Source organism: Medicago sativa, chromosome 3, assembly GCF_051527215.1.
Source record: "Medicago sativa cultivar Bolivia chromosome 3, Bolivia_mono, whole genome shotgun sequence".
In the NCBI taxonomy this organism is placed as follows: domain Eukaryota; kingdom Viridiplantae; phylum Streptophyta; class Magnoliopsida; order Fabales; family Fabaceae; genus Medicago; species Medicago sativa.
In genome coordinates this window covers 63522458-63540551 of record NC_140751.1, presented here as the reverse complement: position 1 = coordinate 63540551, position 18094 = coordinate 63522458, and the positions used below count along the sequence as shown (strand labels likewise).

General features: G+C 32.4%; 3 long non-coding RNA genes across 3 annotated transcripts; 1 reads left to right on the top strand and 2 right to left on the bottom strand.

The window, feature by feature from the left end:
* Window positions 1-9846: 9846 nt before the first annotated feature.
* On the bottom strand, window positions 9847-10514 carry LOC146939065 (uncharacterized). The gene is made up of 2 exons (XR_015033429.1): window positions 10405-10514; window positions 9847-10186 (listed from the first exon to the last, which is right to left on the bottom strand). It is a non-coding gene; the product is annotated as an uncharacterized LOC146939065 (long non-coding RNA).
* Window positions 10515-11600: 1086 nt separating this feature from the next.
* Window positions 11601-14418, bottom strand: LOC146939064 (uncharacterized). Its single transcript, XR_015033428.1, has 3 exons — window positions 14249-14418; window positions 13869-13964; window positions 11601-11866 (listed from the first exon to the last, which is right to left on the bottom strand). It is a non-coding gene; the product is annotated as an uncharacterized LOC146939064 (long non-coding RNA).
* Window positions 14419-14638: 220 nt separating this feature from the next.
* LOC146939063 (uncharacterized) lies at window positions 14639-15907 on the top strand. Its single transcript, XR_015033427.1, has 2 exons — window positions 14639-14872; window positions 14963-15907. It is a non-coding gene; the product is annotated as an uncharacterized LOC146939063 (long non-coding RNA).
* Window positions 15908-18094: the final 2187 nt, after the last annotated feature.

Below are 18094 nucleotides of genomic sequence, written 5' to 3'. Positions count from 1 at the left end.
GAGAAGAGACAAGAAGAGAAAGCTAGAGAAAGCTTGGGGTTTGAGAGCTAGAGGGGATATTGAAGCTTAGGCTAGTGGTTTCAAGACCTAAAGGTAAGGCGGATAGATTCTTTTCATCAATTAAGCTCTAATTCCATCTTTTCAAGTATGGGTCATAAGTGATTATTGTGAATTATGACTTTTTGTGATTTTTTATAATGAATTTCGTGCTCTTAATTCATGTATAATTATGGGCATGTTAACTTTCATGAAACTGGTATGTTTATCTGCTTAAACTCATAGTCGGTGATCAGTTGTTTTGGTGATTTTTGCTTAATTAAGTGTAAAACCACGAATTGGTGAGTGATTAATGATGGAACATGTTTAAATTCACTTCATGAATGATTATTTATGTTTGTATGTTCATGGGGTTTGAATTAGTGTGGTTGTTTGTGAAGTTTGAATGAAAATTGAAAAACTATGAACTTTTGGAGAAAAATGAACTAGGTGATGATTTTGATGTGAATTGAGGTTATGATTCCATGTTTATTGTTGTTTTGATTGCCTTTGGATGTATGATAACTAATAAACAAGTTTGGGGGACGAATTTGGGACCAGAGAGGAAAACCCAAAAATTGGCCTGACCTCTCTGGTGCAGCTCTCCTGGCGAGCTGGACCTAGCCATGGCGAGTTGCTCAGGGCAGTCACCCATATTTTGGACGTTCCGGACACTTGGGGGTCGATCCAAACATTCCGAAATAAATCTTTTGATGTATTTAACTGTTGTTATGCTTTCTAAATCTTTGGAATCATCAAATGAATTGAATTGATTTTGGTTTTGTGAATCGAATTGAAAACTATTTGAAAAATGTTCAAGAACATGAAATTTTCCGAAAGTCATTTTTCTTAAGGAAAATGGCAGGGGTATGATTTGTTTTCTGTAACAATGACTATTAAATGATTTTGAAAGGTGTGTGTGAGCTTTAAACTTGGTTTTGCCTTGGAAATGGAATTCTTTTGGAAAATGGTAAAATGAGACGAACTTAGGTAAATTTTGGAATTAATCGGAATTGTCTTGTAAAGTGGACATGTATATGCTACTGTGATTATATGTGGTATGTGGATATACTTTGTTGATGTGTTTGAACATGTATGCCTTGTCTTTGATTAATTACTTAGAAAATGATGAAAGTTATGAAAATAGACGAACTTTGTTAAAGTGAGGCTTTATGTTCGAATAACTTGCAATTGGCTTTATGCTTATGATGATATGATATAATAAGAATAAATCATTGATGATTGGGTGTTTAATATGATGAATGTCATGATATGGATAGTTGTCCGTTTTTATTCAAAATGTGATTTTGAAACTTTGTTGATTCTTTGAGGTGATTGTTGTTGATGATGATTATGATGATGATTCTAATGATGATGATTTACTTATGATGGTGAATTCTTACATGCCAAAATGACGGTTAATTGATGGTGACTGCATGTATGAAAAATGATGGTGTTTATGTTGGTAATTTGGTGTATGTACGTATGCGTTTATTGAGTCATATGTTCATGCATTCATAAGTAGGATATTTATATCCAACGACGCTGATTAGGATACTTTGTATCCAACGACGGTGATTAGAATACCATGTATTCAACAACGGTGATTATGATACAGTTGTATCAAGTAAAGGTGATTGGTACCACATGCATATAAAGTCGTGTCTAGTGATGACATCTTGTCATCATGTAATTTTTAGTGTTTATTCATGATATTTTGAGTTCACAAGCAAGTTTAAACAGCAAGAAAAGCAAGAAAAACTGAAGAAAGTGAAATCGTGACACGGTTGTTGAAAAATGTGTCACGATTTGGAGCTCAGAAAAACCTACATTCGACATTGCCAAATCGGGACACGATAGCAATTTTGTGTCACGATTTGGGCCATACATTTGTGATCCATGGGCTTTATAAGAGAAAATCGGCACACGATTTGCTTAAATCGTGACACGATTAGGCGAATTTTGTGCCTATTTAAGCTGAAGCTTGTTCTGAAAACAGGGATTACGATTTGGAGAGAAAAAAGTGCGATTTTGAGACCTGAAGACTGCTAGGAGGGCGATTTCATCATCCTTTAATCAGCTCATGTATGTTTTAATTCTTTCATGGATTATGCTATTTGTAAATTCGATTATGAGTAGCTAAATCTCTTAGAGATTAGGTCTGAGATGATTATGATGTAACCCTAATTTAAACATGTTGTTGTGAAACTCTATTTATTGTGGATATCACTGTAGTTTTATTCAATTCAATAGTTCCTAATGCTTTTTATATCCTGGTCAAATATAAACATGAATTCGTGAGAATGAATGACTACTGACCATAGCTTTCAACTTAGACCTAATTGAATTGTTCAAATAAACAGGGTTAGTCTAGGAATAGATAATCGTTTGTTTGAGATATTAAGTTAACGTTCTTAAAACCTTAAAAGAATATTAGATCACCTAAGGAATTAGAGACTGTAATCTAAGAAGAGGGTCCTAAGTCAAGGGATTGATTAGGGCTATTTTGGTTAACCATCGTGAAACTAGAGAAATATTCATAAGAAATGGGTGCAGTGTACCAATTAGGGCAACTCAGAGGATTCGAAAAACCAAGTCTCATATCTCTCTATATTTTCTAAGCAAATCTTTATTTTCTGTCATTAGATTTTATGCAATCAAATGAAATCTACTGCCTAGGGCAAACTAAAATAAACTTTACACATCCTATTTCATAACGCTGTTGTTTACTTGAGATTAACACGGTCCTAATGGAAACAAACTTTATTATATTACTTCAATAGTTTTTAGTACACTTGCTAAAATTCTATCATCTAGAACGCACTGCATACATTTGATAAGTGGTATACTTGCTTATGTGTTCTTTTTTTTTTAAATAAAGGAGACTTGCCAAAGAAGCAAGCCCCTAGAAATATTATAGATAATCAAAAAGATACAAGAAAGAGGGGGGACATATAACCAAAAACCCTCCACAAATAAACAAAACCTAAAGTAAGGCAAGCCTAATCTATTTCTAGTGAAGACTTCACTAATCTGTTGAGGCAAATGATCCCACCAAAAAGAAGTGTTCAAACTAAGACCTATATTAGCCAGTTGATCTGCACAATGATTGCCCTCCCTATACATATGAGTTACAAAAAAAAGACATAGAAGAAGTTAAGTGAATACAGTTCTCCCATCTGTTTCTTAAATGCCACGGAAGAATTGATTTTGATTTAAAAGCCAATGTAACCAACATGGAATCAGTTTCAAGCCAAACCTGTCTCCAACCCTTTTGGTGAGCTAATTCTATCGCAAACATTGCTCCATTTAGTTCTGCTATTAAAGAGTTTGCATTACCCAAATTGTAAGCAAAAGCACCCATAAATTCAGCATTGCTATTTCTATAGATACCTCCACAAGAAGAAGGGCCAGGATTTCCCACAGAAGCACCATCTATGTTGCACTTTATCCAATCAAACATTGGTGGCTGCCACAAAATCTCTTTAATTCTAGGTGATGACAGTCAGTCATTCACTATTTTTAGAGTCTTTTTAGTTAAGTTTTTATTCTATTCTTATTAGTTTAGTACTTAATTTAGAGTCATTTTAAATAAATTGTCGTTTTTTATTTATTGAGTCAAGTGCTATATTGTTATATTATTATCAGACTTTTATTGGTCAATTAGTGTATGAATTTTAAAGAGGGAAAATGAAGTGGGCCAAAGGAACATATGACATGCTAGCAGATAAAAAGAATGATCATCAAGCCACGTGAGTAAGAATTGGAGAAGAATGAATTGACTTGAATGGGCAAATAAAAAAAGAATGGATCGATGGGCTATAACCGAGACCCATGACATATGAGACTTAGGTTTCTCATTATGGAGATATAAAAAGCTAGCTGTACAGCATATAAAAAGATATAACGTTTTGGCAGAAAACAATTCACGATTTGGAAAAGAAAGCAGCCGCCCATTCACGTACGAGAGAGGAAGGAAGCACGTGGATATGGGAAAAGAACATCAACAATAGTGATTGAGAAGTAATTGAGAGCAAGCCGGCAACGACGGAACTCTATCGGTTTATTTTCTTTACTATGTTGTTTATTTCTATTATCATGTCTAGCTAATTTCCAGAGATTAGGTCTGAGATGACTTTGATGTAACCCTAATTGAACCATGTTGTTGTCAAACTCTATCTATTATGAATGACAATCTAGTTTTTATTCAATTCAATTGTTCTTAATGCTTTTTATATCCTGATCAAATATAAATATGATTTAGTGAGAATGAATGACCACTGACCCTAGCTTTCTACTTAGACCTAATTGAATTGTTCTAATAAACAGGGTTAGTCTAGGAATGGATAATCGTTTATTGATAATAGGTTAAAGTATTTAAAACCTTCAAAGATTATTAGACCACCTAAGGAATTAGGGTCTGTAGTTTGAGAAGAGGGTCCTAACTCAAGGATTGATTAGGACTATTTTGTTAACCATCGTGAAACTAGAGAATCATTCGTAAGAAATAGGTGTTGTAAACCAATTAGGGGAACTCAGAGGATTCGAAAGACTTGATCTCATTTCTCTTTGTCTTTTCCAAAACTATCTTTATTTTCTGTTATTTACTTTTATTGCAATCAAATCAACTGCCTAAGGCACCATTGAATTTAATACATCCTTTATTTTAACGCTTTTGCCGAGTAGAAATTGAAACAGTCCCTGTGGATACGAACTTATAAATTTTATTACTTCGATATATTTTTAGTACACTTGCTAAAATATCTATCACTAGGGGCCCTACCATAGTTCAATTTGACTGAGAAGGCTCTGAGAAGAACAAAGTCAGAAATGGAAGTGTTTGCAACACATTTTGAGCTGTTATCTGACATTGTTGTGCCTACTATGATGAGGTTGATAGCTGATCTGAAATTGATTTTCTTGTTATTGAACCTCAATTGATTCCTGCAGAACCAAATAATGTTGATGATGTTTGTAACTGCTGCTAAAATCACAATTTTGCAGAGAGGGGACCAATTTCTTTGACTAAGTTGAATAGCTTCCTGAATTGAAGTAAAAGTGCACTGTAAATTGATGATGGAACTGAGCCACTGCCAAATGGATGTAGCAAAGGAGCATTCTAAAAATAAGTGAGTAGTGGTTTCTTGTGCTTTGTCACATAAACTACACTTTGATGGAATATTGCAGCCTCTTAAAGAAAGATTGTCATCAGTTGGTAACTTGTTATGCAAGGTTCTCCATATCATAGTGGACTTAGAGGGAGGGATTGCATTGTTCAAAATATTCTTGGCCCAAGATAAATTTTTTCCACCATTGCAGTGAAACTGATAAGCCTCTTTGAAAGTAAGCTCCCCATCATGAGAGTGTTTCCAGATGATTTTATCTTCTTTCTCAATTACAGGAATAGAAACATCCTTAATCAAGCCATGAAGATTTGGAAACATTTGTAAAAGGTTTTGAGGTATGCTCCAGGAATGGTTAATGATGAATTGACTGACAGTGGCTTTTAAGAAAGGATGATAGGCAATTGGAATGTCAAGAGATGAAACAATTGAGTTACCACACCAGAGATCCTTCCAAAAATTAATATCTTGACCATTGCCCAGTAACCAAGATGAGTTAAAAATAACTTCCCGGTACTTGTGCTTAATACTAGTCCAAATTGAAGATGAGATATGATAAGCAATAGGAACACTATTCTATTCTACAGAACTCTATTTCTTAGAAATTGAGCCCAGTGCAGATTAGATTGCATCATTTCCCAACAGAGTTTAAGATTGGCACCGTCATTGATTTTTGATAGAGATCTAATGCCATGGCCACCTTCATTGATGGGGAAACAAACCTTATGCCAAGCTACTGTGACTAGCTTCCTTTTGTTTACATCTCCACTCCAAATAAAATTTCTCATCCATCTTTCCAAATCTTTAATTAACTGAACAGGCCAAGAATAGATTGTAATGCAATGAATAAGCATGCTATGAATGACACTTTTCACTAGTTGCACTCTACCAGCAAGAGATAATAAAGATGCTTTCCATGCTGAAAGCTTGAGCTTGACTTTATCAGCAATTGGTTGAAAATAAGCAGTTTTAGCTTTGCCTTTAAAAATTGGAACTCCAAGATATGTAAATGGTAAGGTTCCAATACTAAAACCAGTCAAAAGGGAGATTTGAGAAAGTCTTTGAGGTGATCTGGAACCAGAATAAATTGAAGACTTTTGAGGATTTACAAACTGGCCTGAAATCTGAGCATATTTAGTAAATAAATCAGTCAGGTTTTGAATGTTGGATGAGGTACCTTTACAGAATAACATTATATCATCAGCATATAAGATGTGGGAGGGTGTTGAATTACTTCTTGAGCCATGAATGAGCTTTAGTTTTCCATCTCTGACAAGCTTTGTTAAACTTCTGCTTAAAACTTCTTCTGCAATGCAAAATAGCAGTGGGGATAGAGGATCCCCTTGCCTGACCCCCCCTTGAGCATGAAAAATAACCATGAAGCTTTCCATTGATTGCTATTGACATTCTAGCTGATTCTAAAATTGATTTGATCCAATTGCAAAATACTTCACTAAAACCAAAAGCCTTTAAAACCTTTAACAAAAAATTCCAGTTGAGAGTGTCAAATGCTTTGGCCGTGTCTACTTTCATTGCAAGATTACCTCCAAAGGATCTCTTGTGAAGAACATTAACAATTTCAGAAGTAAGACAGATGCAGTCTTTAATGCTCCTTCATTTAATGAAACCTCTTTGTTGGACTGATGTGATTGCTGGCATGATTGATGAGAGCCTATCTGCCAAAATCTTGGAAATCACTTTAAATTTGAAATTAGCAATTGCAATTGGTCTAAACTGCTCCACTGAATCTGCATTGTTAGTTTTAGGAATAAGAGCAATAATATTAGCATTGAAATTAGGTAATAACCAACCAGAAGTAAAGAACTGCAAAACAGCTCTAAACACATCATGTTTGATTATTTCCCAGTAAGTTTGAAAAAAGATTGCTCTAAAACCATCAAGCCCTGGAGCACTGTTTTTATTTAAATCAAAAATTGCATTTGTTAACTCTATATGTGATCAACTCAGGCACAACTTCTTCTATCAAATTGCTTTGTACAGTATCTGTATTATTGGTAAAAATATTAGTGAAATGGTTAACAACATGTGCTGCAACTAGATCTGGTTCATTAAGAGTGATGTCACCATTTCTCATAGTTGTAATAAGGCTAGAGACATTTCTGATTTTGGAGACTCTATGGAAATAGGTTGTATTTCTGTCACCTTCACAATGCCACTTTACTTTTGATTTTTCATGCCAAAATTGTTCTTCCAGATCTAAAGCATTTTCCAACTTCAGTTGAGCATTCTTTTCTTAGTCCAGAAGTAAATCAGTGCTACCAATAGTATCTATCTTCAATTGAATATCATCTAGATATTTATAAGCAGTGCCATTTGAGAATGCACATTGCCAAATGTATTTTTGTTCCACAGTTTCAGGGCATCTTTCAAAGCCTTCAACTTCTGAGATAGCACATACAATGGACATCCTATAATTTGAGAATTCCAGCATTGCTTGACAATATTGATACAGTCTGGATGGGAAATCCACATTTTCATGAATTTGAAAGAGGATGAGAACTGGTTACATTGGGTTTGAAAATCAAAAAGGAGAGGGTAATGGTCTGATCTGAGTTTAGTTAAGGTACACACACTGATGGATTCACAAGCATCTACCCAATCATGATTAACAAAGACTCTATCTAATCTTTTTTGTGTATTGTTTCTGCCTCTTCTACCATTAGTCCAAGTAAAAGAGGCACCTTTAGTGGGAAGATGGACAAGGTTATTAAGGTCACTCCACTGTTGGAATTCTAACATTGGTAATCTAGCAGGTTCATGGTTACCTTTATGTTCATGTGATCCCAAAATTGCATTGAAATCACCCACACAACTCCAGGGTAGTTTGTATTGATTTTGGATATTAAAAAGAGCAGACCAAAGTGTTCTTCTTCTAATGTAACAAGTAGAATCATACACTCCAGAGACACCAAAAGACTTATCATCTAACACAACTTGAATTGAAATTTGTTGGTCATCAACAGCAATTATGCCAGGGTTAAGATTAGAGGCACAAAGACACCAAAGGTGTGTTCGGTGATTATGTGCATTGGTGAAACTTTGTTATTTATATACTTGGTGAAATTCGGTGAATATGTGAAGATGTGAAAGGGTACTTGTTGTATTATTATAGTTGTATGCTTGATGATTAATAATGATGTTGGGTTGTTGTGATCAATTTAATAATGTGTTATTTAATCATTTGAAACTAATTATGTCGTTTTACTTTCATTTGATTATGGTTTAATTGTTGAATGTTATCTAACCCCTAGTGGTCGTTTGGTTGACCACCTACCTTATTCGGACGGATAGGTAGATGGCGTGCAGGATTAGTTGCTTTGATGTTGCTTGTGAGTATGCCAGATGCTAGCTTTGGAGCTACCTCGTTTCTTTACCTTAAAGTCGTAGTGTCGGGCTCTGATCATGATATATGTCTGTTGTTTATGTTTATGACTTTATGATATTTTATCACTCAGTATGTTGATATTGGAGATTTATTTTGGTGATGTATTATGAGATATATGACATGGCTACTTTGGAGATTTTATTTATCTGTTGATGAGATGTTATGATATTATTTCGTTGCGATGTTTTTGAAAATTTAATCATGCATGTTTTGGACTTATATAAGAAGTAACATCTAAATTCTTTATATGATTGTATCATTTGCGTGTTTTATCGCCTTAAGGGTTTAGGGTGTTACACGATACGGTCGAGATTCTTTAATAAAAAAATTAAATATCTAAATGCACAATATATAAATATAAGTAATTTTGATGATAAAGAAAGTGACAATTAATCAATTACTTATATCTGAAAAAGAGAACATTATTACTTAGTCAATTACATATTATATCCCAAAAAGAGAACATCATTATTGTTAAACTATATCCTAAAAACAAAACCATTACCTAATGTATATATTATAATATTTTTCATTTTTCTTATTTTTTTAAAGAAAAAAATTAGAAAAATCATGTTTCCTTTTTTTAAAAAAGAAATAACTAAAAACAAAATAACAGAAAATTTATCTATCTCGCGTGTATCATTTTCCACTGCCGCATCCCTCGCGTATCGCGGAAGTATCTAAAACGTATCAGACATTTATTTTTTTTAAAATAAATTTAATCATCGGATACTCTCCTGATACATATTGAGACGTATCAGTGCATGATACTATCGGATACCGGTACATCATCAATTTTAAAGTATTGCGACTTCAGAACTTTTAAATGATTATTTTTGCATTTCGATTTTTTTGTTTCATGTAAATGATGAATGTTGGTATTGTAATACCTAGACAATTGTTTTTCACTTTTGAATGAATGACTGACTTAGAAATTTGACCAATTTGAAATGTTAATTTTATGGTATGTATGCATGAATGATTTTTTGGGTCTAATTTTATGAATGAATGAATGTTAATTTTATGAATGAATGTTGGAATGAATATATTAATGAATGTTAATTTTATTGTATGGAAAACTGTTTCTATATGTAGTGTTAAAAATTAACACATCTATCTGAGTTTGAGTTTCTGCACTCATGTATAGTGTTTTCAATGTAACTCATATCTAACCACCATTCCTACAAATAGTTTATAACTACTGTTCTACCATGAACATTAGTTAATTGTCGTTAGAGGTATTTTGAATAGTCTGAGATGCATGCAATAAACTCAACAACAACAACAACAACAAAAACAATCAAGTCTTATCCCACTAAGTGGGGTCGGTTACATGGATCAAATGACAAATTTATTACAGCATGCGATAAACTCAAATTTAAATTTTCATTCCAACTATATAATGGATCATTTAGACAACTTTATTACAGCCCCATATCATATCAATATCTATTTGGTGGCTTATACGAAAATGTCTAGAATTGTTACACCTTCGAATTGGGTGGTGGACTTGGGTGAGTATGTGGGTCTTCATAGTCTATAAAAAATCTGGGTGGTGGGAGGACTGGGTTAGGACGAGGTTCTTTATAGTCCATTTCTTCAAGCATCATGTTTGAATTCACTGCAAAACAAGTAAAAATTACATGAAAAAATATTTCTCTTTCCAAATAATCCAAATTAAAAAGAGTTAACATCTTTTCTCCTCAATTTTATCAGTATTTTTCATGAATGTTCAAGCATTATCTTGGTTTTATAGGTAAAATGGCAATAGTATATTCTTAAAAATCTAGAGAGACAAAAATTAAAAATAAAATGTCAATAGGACCATATATATCTTACCTATGGGAACATCACGAGCAAAACAAGTCGTTGCAAAGGCAAACAAGAAACAAATATATAAAAAAGTTCTTGACGCCATCTCTAATTTTTAAGTGATAATATATACAATTACTTCATTTGTATTTATAATGAAATTTTCTGGATAAAATTTCACACAAATGACACCTTGACAATGTGAATGATTAAAAAATGTTTAGATATAAATCGGTCAAAAGATGTTTAGAAAGGGTTGGTCAAAAAAAATGTTTAGAAAGGAAAAAATTGAATATTTAGAAATGAATATGTGAAAAAAGAGGAATATGTGTAATGGGATTCAGCCCCCTTGGTGTTTTTCTATGCTTAAACCTTATTAAAAAGAAAAAAGAAAAAGAAAGAGAAAAAATGAATATTTGGACAACACGTTCTAGAGATTAAAAGGAATAATTATTATTGTTTTTTTTGAAGGAATTATTATTGTTTTAAATCTTGGAAATTTTTATTATATCAGATACTTATCAATTAATTATGAGAAATTTCTATTTTGATAATTATTTATTTATTTAGTTAATTGATATAAGTTTTTTTTAAGAGGCTAAAATGATATAATATTATCACCACAAAAAATCATCCAGCATAAAGAGTGCTAAGGAAGACTTAAAAGATCTAAATTACAAACCCGAAAAAGAGAAACAAAACAAGGAGTAAAAAGGAGCTAAGTTACATAAGTGAGGCAAAACATGGGATTTTGCCTTCAAAAATTGTAGTCAAAATTGAATAAAACAAATTTCGATTTAAACATGCCCATGGAAATAATATGCTCCTCCTTATGTTGGAAATTCGCCTATTTCTCTCTATGCAAATAATGAAAATAACTACTAACCATAACATCTTGAACACTAAGCACATGTTTTTAGAGAAACCTCCCAAGCCGCAAAACTGATTTAGATGCTCAATTAAATTTCGATAAAATTTCGAAGAAATCCTTAACCAACCGCAAATCACATGCCAAATGCTGTCGAAAAAATAAATAAAAAATGATATTTTAATTTTTGTTGATAACTCAATTGGTTTAAGATAAGAAAAAAGAAGTTGGAGATCCTGAATTAAAACCTACACCAAGAAGAAAAAAACTAACATACCAATTAATTAGTACTAATATTTGCTATAAACGATGATATCTTGTGATTTAAAAATTTAATCCACCTGAAAGTCAGATATATTTTATCATTCCAACTTGATAATGGATTGCATTTCAACAATTTAAGTTCCATCATAAACTCTATGGCATCCTACAAATATTACAGCCCCTTATTGTATCAATACTATTATTTTTTTAAGGGAGTATCAATACTAATTGATTGGTAGCTCATAATATAAAATATAAATATATCTTAGAGTTGTTACACCTTCCAATGGGGTGGGGGACTAGGGTGAGTATGTGGGTCTCTATAGTCTATTTCCGCCAGTATCCCGTCTGAAGCCTCTGCAAGACAAGTAAATTAATTACATGAAAATGTGTTTTTCTTCAATTAATAAAATTAAAAGAGTTTTTTTTTTGTTTTGGCCGGGGTGTAAACCCCGGACCTTGCATATATTATGCATTTCTTCTACTAATTGAGTTAAGCTCACGATAACAAAATTAAAAGAGTTTAATATTATATTTTCTAATTCCATTAATTTTAAAAAATCAATCAAAGCCACAGTTTTTCGATAATTATTCCTACTTTTTTAAGGTAAATTATTCCTATTTTTTTCTTCTGTATTTTTTTTCTTTCTAAAAAAATATATTCTCACCAAAAAAATCACGCTTAATCATTTTCTTTAAAAATTAAAATCGGATTGAATTAATTTGTCTTTTTTAAAATAAATTTATTAATGTGTATAATACATATGTGTATAGGTCCTAGCTTAGTTTACACTTTGTTTTAATTAGATGTCAAAACCATGTTTAAAGTTTTTCTTATAATCAACTAACAATCGTAAAGTGTAAAAGATGGATTTTTTTTTTTTTTTTGTAAGAAAAAGAAACTTGCTAGAAAAGCAAGCCCCATAGAAATATATTAAATCAAAAAGTAAAGGGGGACAAGAACCAAAACCCTCAAAACATACAAAACACTAACAAAATCTATAATTGGACATGCAAAATCTGCTCCAATTTGATTAGGGACATGATTCCACCAAGCATGAGTTTGTAGAGAAATATCTATGGTTGAGAAAGACCTAAACACTAGAAGATGAATTAGATGGGGTTTATATTTGAGAGAATTCTAAATTAAAGGATGAAATTATCATTCTAGAAAAAGTTACAACTTTTAAAGTGTTTGTTTAACTTTTGGCTAAATTATATCAGGCGTTTTTAAGTTTAATGTTTGCAGCTTTGGCCTTTCTCAACCAACATTGTTAAATAGTGTTGATGCGGCCGGTGATTGCTAAGTTGTGCAACCCATGTCAACAATTATTATTTTATTTTTAATTAAATTTTATAAAAAATATTTAAATAAATTGTTGAAGAAATTCATTATCTTTTAAAACCCACAAAAAAAAATCTAACTTCCTCATTCCAACCATCGTTATCATGGTCAAAAATTGAAAGAAAAATTCTCAATTTTTGAACAAAAAAATTCTCATCAAAATCACTTCTTTCAAAACCCAGAAAAAGATTTGACACAATTCACTCAAGCTGATTTTTTTGTATTCAGTTTTTACATAAATAAGAGAAAGGAAGAAACACAAAACTCAAATTTTTTTAGAGAACTCAATTATTATTTCTTCGCCCCTACTTTCATCCTCATGATTTTAGTTTTTAATTTGATGAAGATGAGGATGATGAAAGATGGATGAAGTTGAACATTAAGATTTTTATAAAAATTAATTTAAAAATAGAATTTTATGATTTAGAATTGCCACATCAATGGTAAACGATTATGTAAGTACTCAATAACATAATTAGACAAAAAATCTTCTTAAAATAAACATAATTAGACGGAAAATAATAACCTTGTAAATGTTGTACGACATAAATAATTAACGTGGTATTAAAAAAAAAACGTAAATGATCAATATATTGTAAATGTTAAACTTACAAGACCGCAAATATAATTTGTACTAAACTACAAAAGGGAATGTAATATTGTAGTAACACCTAAATGGATCGGATAACCCATTTTGACATATTTATTAAAGCATTGTATTAGCACCTAAATCGAATCCTTCATGCATTGCACGTATATTTTTTTTTCAAGAGGGCTGATAAGAAGAGGAATCGAGGACTGAAGAAGTATAGCTTAATTGGTAATTATCAGTGATATTATGTGTAGGGATCGGGATTTAAACCTCGAATTCTTCACTTCTCCACACATAATACATGTAAATCTACCCAATAAATTACTTGACAAAAAAAAATATAAAAAAATAGGCGTGTTTACAAAACTAATAAAAGGAATTCACAATCACAAATTATTGACCGAGTAATAAAAGTATTATACCTGTTGCTGGGTAGGAAATTGATTGAGAAATATCATCATGATTTGGAGGAAATGGATAATTGAGTGGATCTTCAGAGACCAACGATGGTTTTACATCTGAGAATTAAATATTAGATTTTCGTTTATAAATAAAAATGTCAATAGTATATTCATATAAATCTAGAGACAAAAATGAATAATAAAAATGTCAACAAGACAATACACTTTCTGGTCACTATTATAAGCAAAAATCAACAATTTAAATACATTCATTAAATTATGTATGTGGTATATAATAAAGACCATATATATCATTAATTGAATATATATATCATTAATTGAATGAATCTAAAATGCAAAGTTTTGCTTATAATAGTGATAAGAGGATGTATATATGTTACCTATGGGAATGGGACCATCACGAGCAAAGCAAGTCGTCAAAATGGCAAACAAGAAACAAATGTATAAAATATTTGCTGAAGCCATCTCTAATTTTTATGTGATATATGAGATACTGCTACTTCAGTACTTCACTGTAGATTTATATTTATAATGAAATTTTCTGGATAATACTTTACACAGTGACACCTTGACAATGTGCATGGTTAACAAATGTTTAAAAAGAAAAGAAAGATTTTAATATTTTGAAAAAAATAATATTAAATGCATTTTTGTCTTTTCAATTAAAAAAAAGTTTTGGTGTCCTTTCTATTAAAAAAAAGTTTCGGTCTCCATTTTAAAAGTATATTTTTTTGTCCCCAAACATAACAATGTTTAAAGAGTTAGATGTTATGCTATGAGAAAAATGAGTCATAACAAGATGAAATTTGATGGGTTAATTGGACCATTGTGTCCTTTGCAACAAAGCAGGTTAGAGAAAGAAAAGATTGTCAGTCACAATAGGACACCACTATGGAGTGGTGATACTCCAATGCATAGGTATCACTATGAAAACAACTGCAGAATCAACGTGGGTGTTGATATGTTTAAGCATACTTGCACCTGCACATTGTGGAAGTTAACAAGTAAATGTGGTTTTTTTAGACTTATTTTGTTGGTTTAGATATACTTTGAACATGTTTTTACATTACATGTACACTTATTTGAATGAACAGGAATATCATGTATGCATGCTTGTGCAACACTTCAATGAGAGACTTAAAGCCAAAAGAACATTGTCATGTTTGGTTGATACTTGGATCATATATGGTAACTTACAACTACTTCATTCATCCAATCAATTCCCAAATATATTGGGAACCAACTCCTTACGACAAACCTGTGCCACCAAAGGTGAGAAGAGCTGCAAGAAGAACGGAGAAAGGATGGAAATGAGGATCCTGTTTGTGGGAGTAACACGAAGAAGACTTGCAATGACACTCAATGTGCCAGGTGTGGATTGTTTTGTCATAACTCAAGAGGCTATGTGGTGTTTTCAGGAGACCAAAAGACTGAATTGATATTCAGCCTGAAGAACTAGAAGAAGAAAATGTTGTTGCTAATGATGTGCAAGAAAATAAAATAAATGAAGGACCCAAAAAATGGTTTTTAAAATAGAAGGACCAAATCAATGCAAAAAAGGTCCTCTCTCGAGGCTCTCCCATTCCAACAAGCCACCTAGTTTTCTCTTTCTAGGTTTGCTCTTTCATTTTCTTCATTGAAGGGGTGATTTTGGGTAAAAAAATTACTTGAAATCACTTCTTTTCAAATATGTTATTTTCACATAGATCTAGATTTTTTTTTCGTGATTTCTTCATATATGTGTGTGTGGCGTTGGATTGTTGGTCGTCTTGTGCTATATTATTTCATTTCCTTTCTTGTTGTGTTGTTCCTTTGGTTCTTAATGAATGATTGGTGATAGTCAATTACAAATGCAATCAAAAATTTGGGTGTCAATGTCGTAGATCCAAAGACATGGATATTCCCAGTCACTTTGATTTTATCATATTATTCATATGCATTTTGTCATTGTATGTTGTTAACTTGGACGTTGAAGATTGGTCACGGATTCATCCTTTATATTTTTAGCAATGTAGAATATGTGCTTGCATTTTTTTTAATGGACGTGTTTGCATTTGATGCACTCTATCAATTTGAATGATTAAATTCGTTTAATTTTTGTCGAAAAATAGAAGGATCAAAACTGTATCTATTTATTGAATAGGGGGTAAATAATGCATTTAAACCAACAATATTCGGAAAACATTTTACATAAAGAAAAAAAAAGGAATTTTTTTTTTTTAAAACATGTTCTAAAAAGAAAAAAAGGAGCAATTACCAATGTTTAAAAGGAATAGTTGTTATGACACTTAAATGTAGCTTTGACCTCAAGTTTCACAAGAATCCTGCTCTTTACCCAAACAGTATTGCTCAGTCCCAAAGTAAATTACCTATATGACCCTACGCATCTTAACATGCGCAAGTACAAAACGAACGTAACTTAAGTTACGCTAGTACAAAGTTTCACGTGAGTTAAGTTACGCTACGTGACTTTAGTCACGCTAGTGCAATCATATGGTTCAGAGCAAGCCCATGCCTTGGATATGTTATGTGACTTAACTCACACTGCTGCTGGTGTACTGCAAATCATGCAACTCAACTGACGCAAGCCCATGCCTAGTCACGCAACTTAACTCACGCTAGTACTAAAACTAGCGTGACTTAACTTGCGCTGCTGCTGCTGCTCGCAGCAGAACAGACTGGCAGTGGCACCAGAACAGCAATGGCAGTGGCACTAGCTACTGTTTTGTTCCTTCATTCCCTGTTTACAGTACATGTATTCATTTATTCAACCAAAACTCTTAATTTAGAAAACATGCATTCATTCAACAATAATTTAGAAATGCAATTTTAACGATAATTAACGCAAATGTCATAAAGAGGCGCAACCGCGCAAATGTAAATATCATACAACCAGCTGCTAGACCTAAATGTAAAAACCAAAAAGTCGAGAAAATATTACAAATATATCCAAAAAAAAGTCATAAAATGTAGTCCTAACTGTAACACCCCGTTTTCCCAACATAAAAATTTCATTTAAAATCAGAGTATTTAATTCATAACGGAATGCCACACACTACTTTAACATCTCAAACAGATAATAATAATTATCCTTCAAATTCAACATCATGAAAAATCTTAAACTGTTGCAGCGGAAAATAGTTCAACATTTAAAAGTCTTGGCACGCAGGCCTTATTGAAAAATCTCATAAATTAGTTCATAAAAGAGACACGTAAGGAATAGAAGTAAAAGCAAGCCCCCATCCCGTTACGTATCAGAGCACCTAGACACCAACTGAGAGTCCACTCATGAACGCCTCTAATCTTTATTACATGCACATTACCCACGGTCGAGGCAACATATACGCAGAATGGGTGAGATTTCATAATCAATACATTAAGCACATAATCCAATAAAATGCATTTAACAACTTAAACATTAATAACATATCAACAATTAACAATTAGCATATTTTTCATTTCATAACAATACAATCATCAAATATCATTACTAATTTTCATCACAAATCATAATCAATTTAACACTCAACTTGACGACACAACTCATCTTTGACCATGCAACTCTATCAACTCAACAACAACTTGACAACACAACTCATCTTAGACCATGCAACTCTATCAACTCAACAACAACTTGACAACTTAAACATCATGAAACTTCTTGATATGCAAATGCATGTGATACCAATCAATAACAAAATGAGCATAATAGGCTCCTCAACGTGTGAGCACAAAGGCTGCCGGGCCTAAAGCCCCCAACTTTAATGAGCACAAAGGCTGCCGGGCCTAAAGCCCCCAACTTTAATGAGCATGCAATGAACATCAACTTCCAACAACTTAGACAACAACATAAACAACTCATACGACTCATAATCATGGACAACTTCTTAAACTCTTGCAACATAGACCGACTCATGCAATTTCAAGACTTTAAAGGTCAGCAGCAATGAACAACAACAGATTTACAACTTATAACAGTGTTGGAATATCTCAACATCATTTAAGGAATGGATTACATCAACATAAATATCATAAAACATCATAACATCATTCATGCAACATTACTAATCATTTCAGTCATATAAACAGACTTCTGCAACATCTGGAAACATCCTAAACCTTCCTCATTCTTACTTCTAAGGTGAGCTCAAGACCATACGTGCGAAAGGATCGCATCGGGACAATTTTGGGCAACTGACAGCCTAACTCGCAGTGGCGAGTGATTC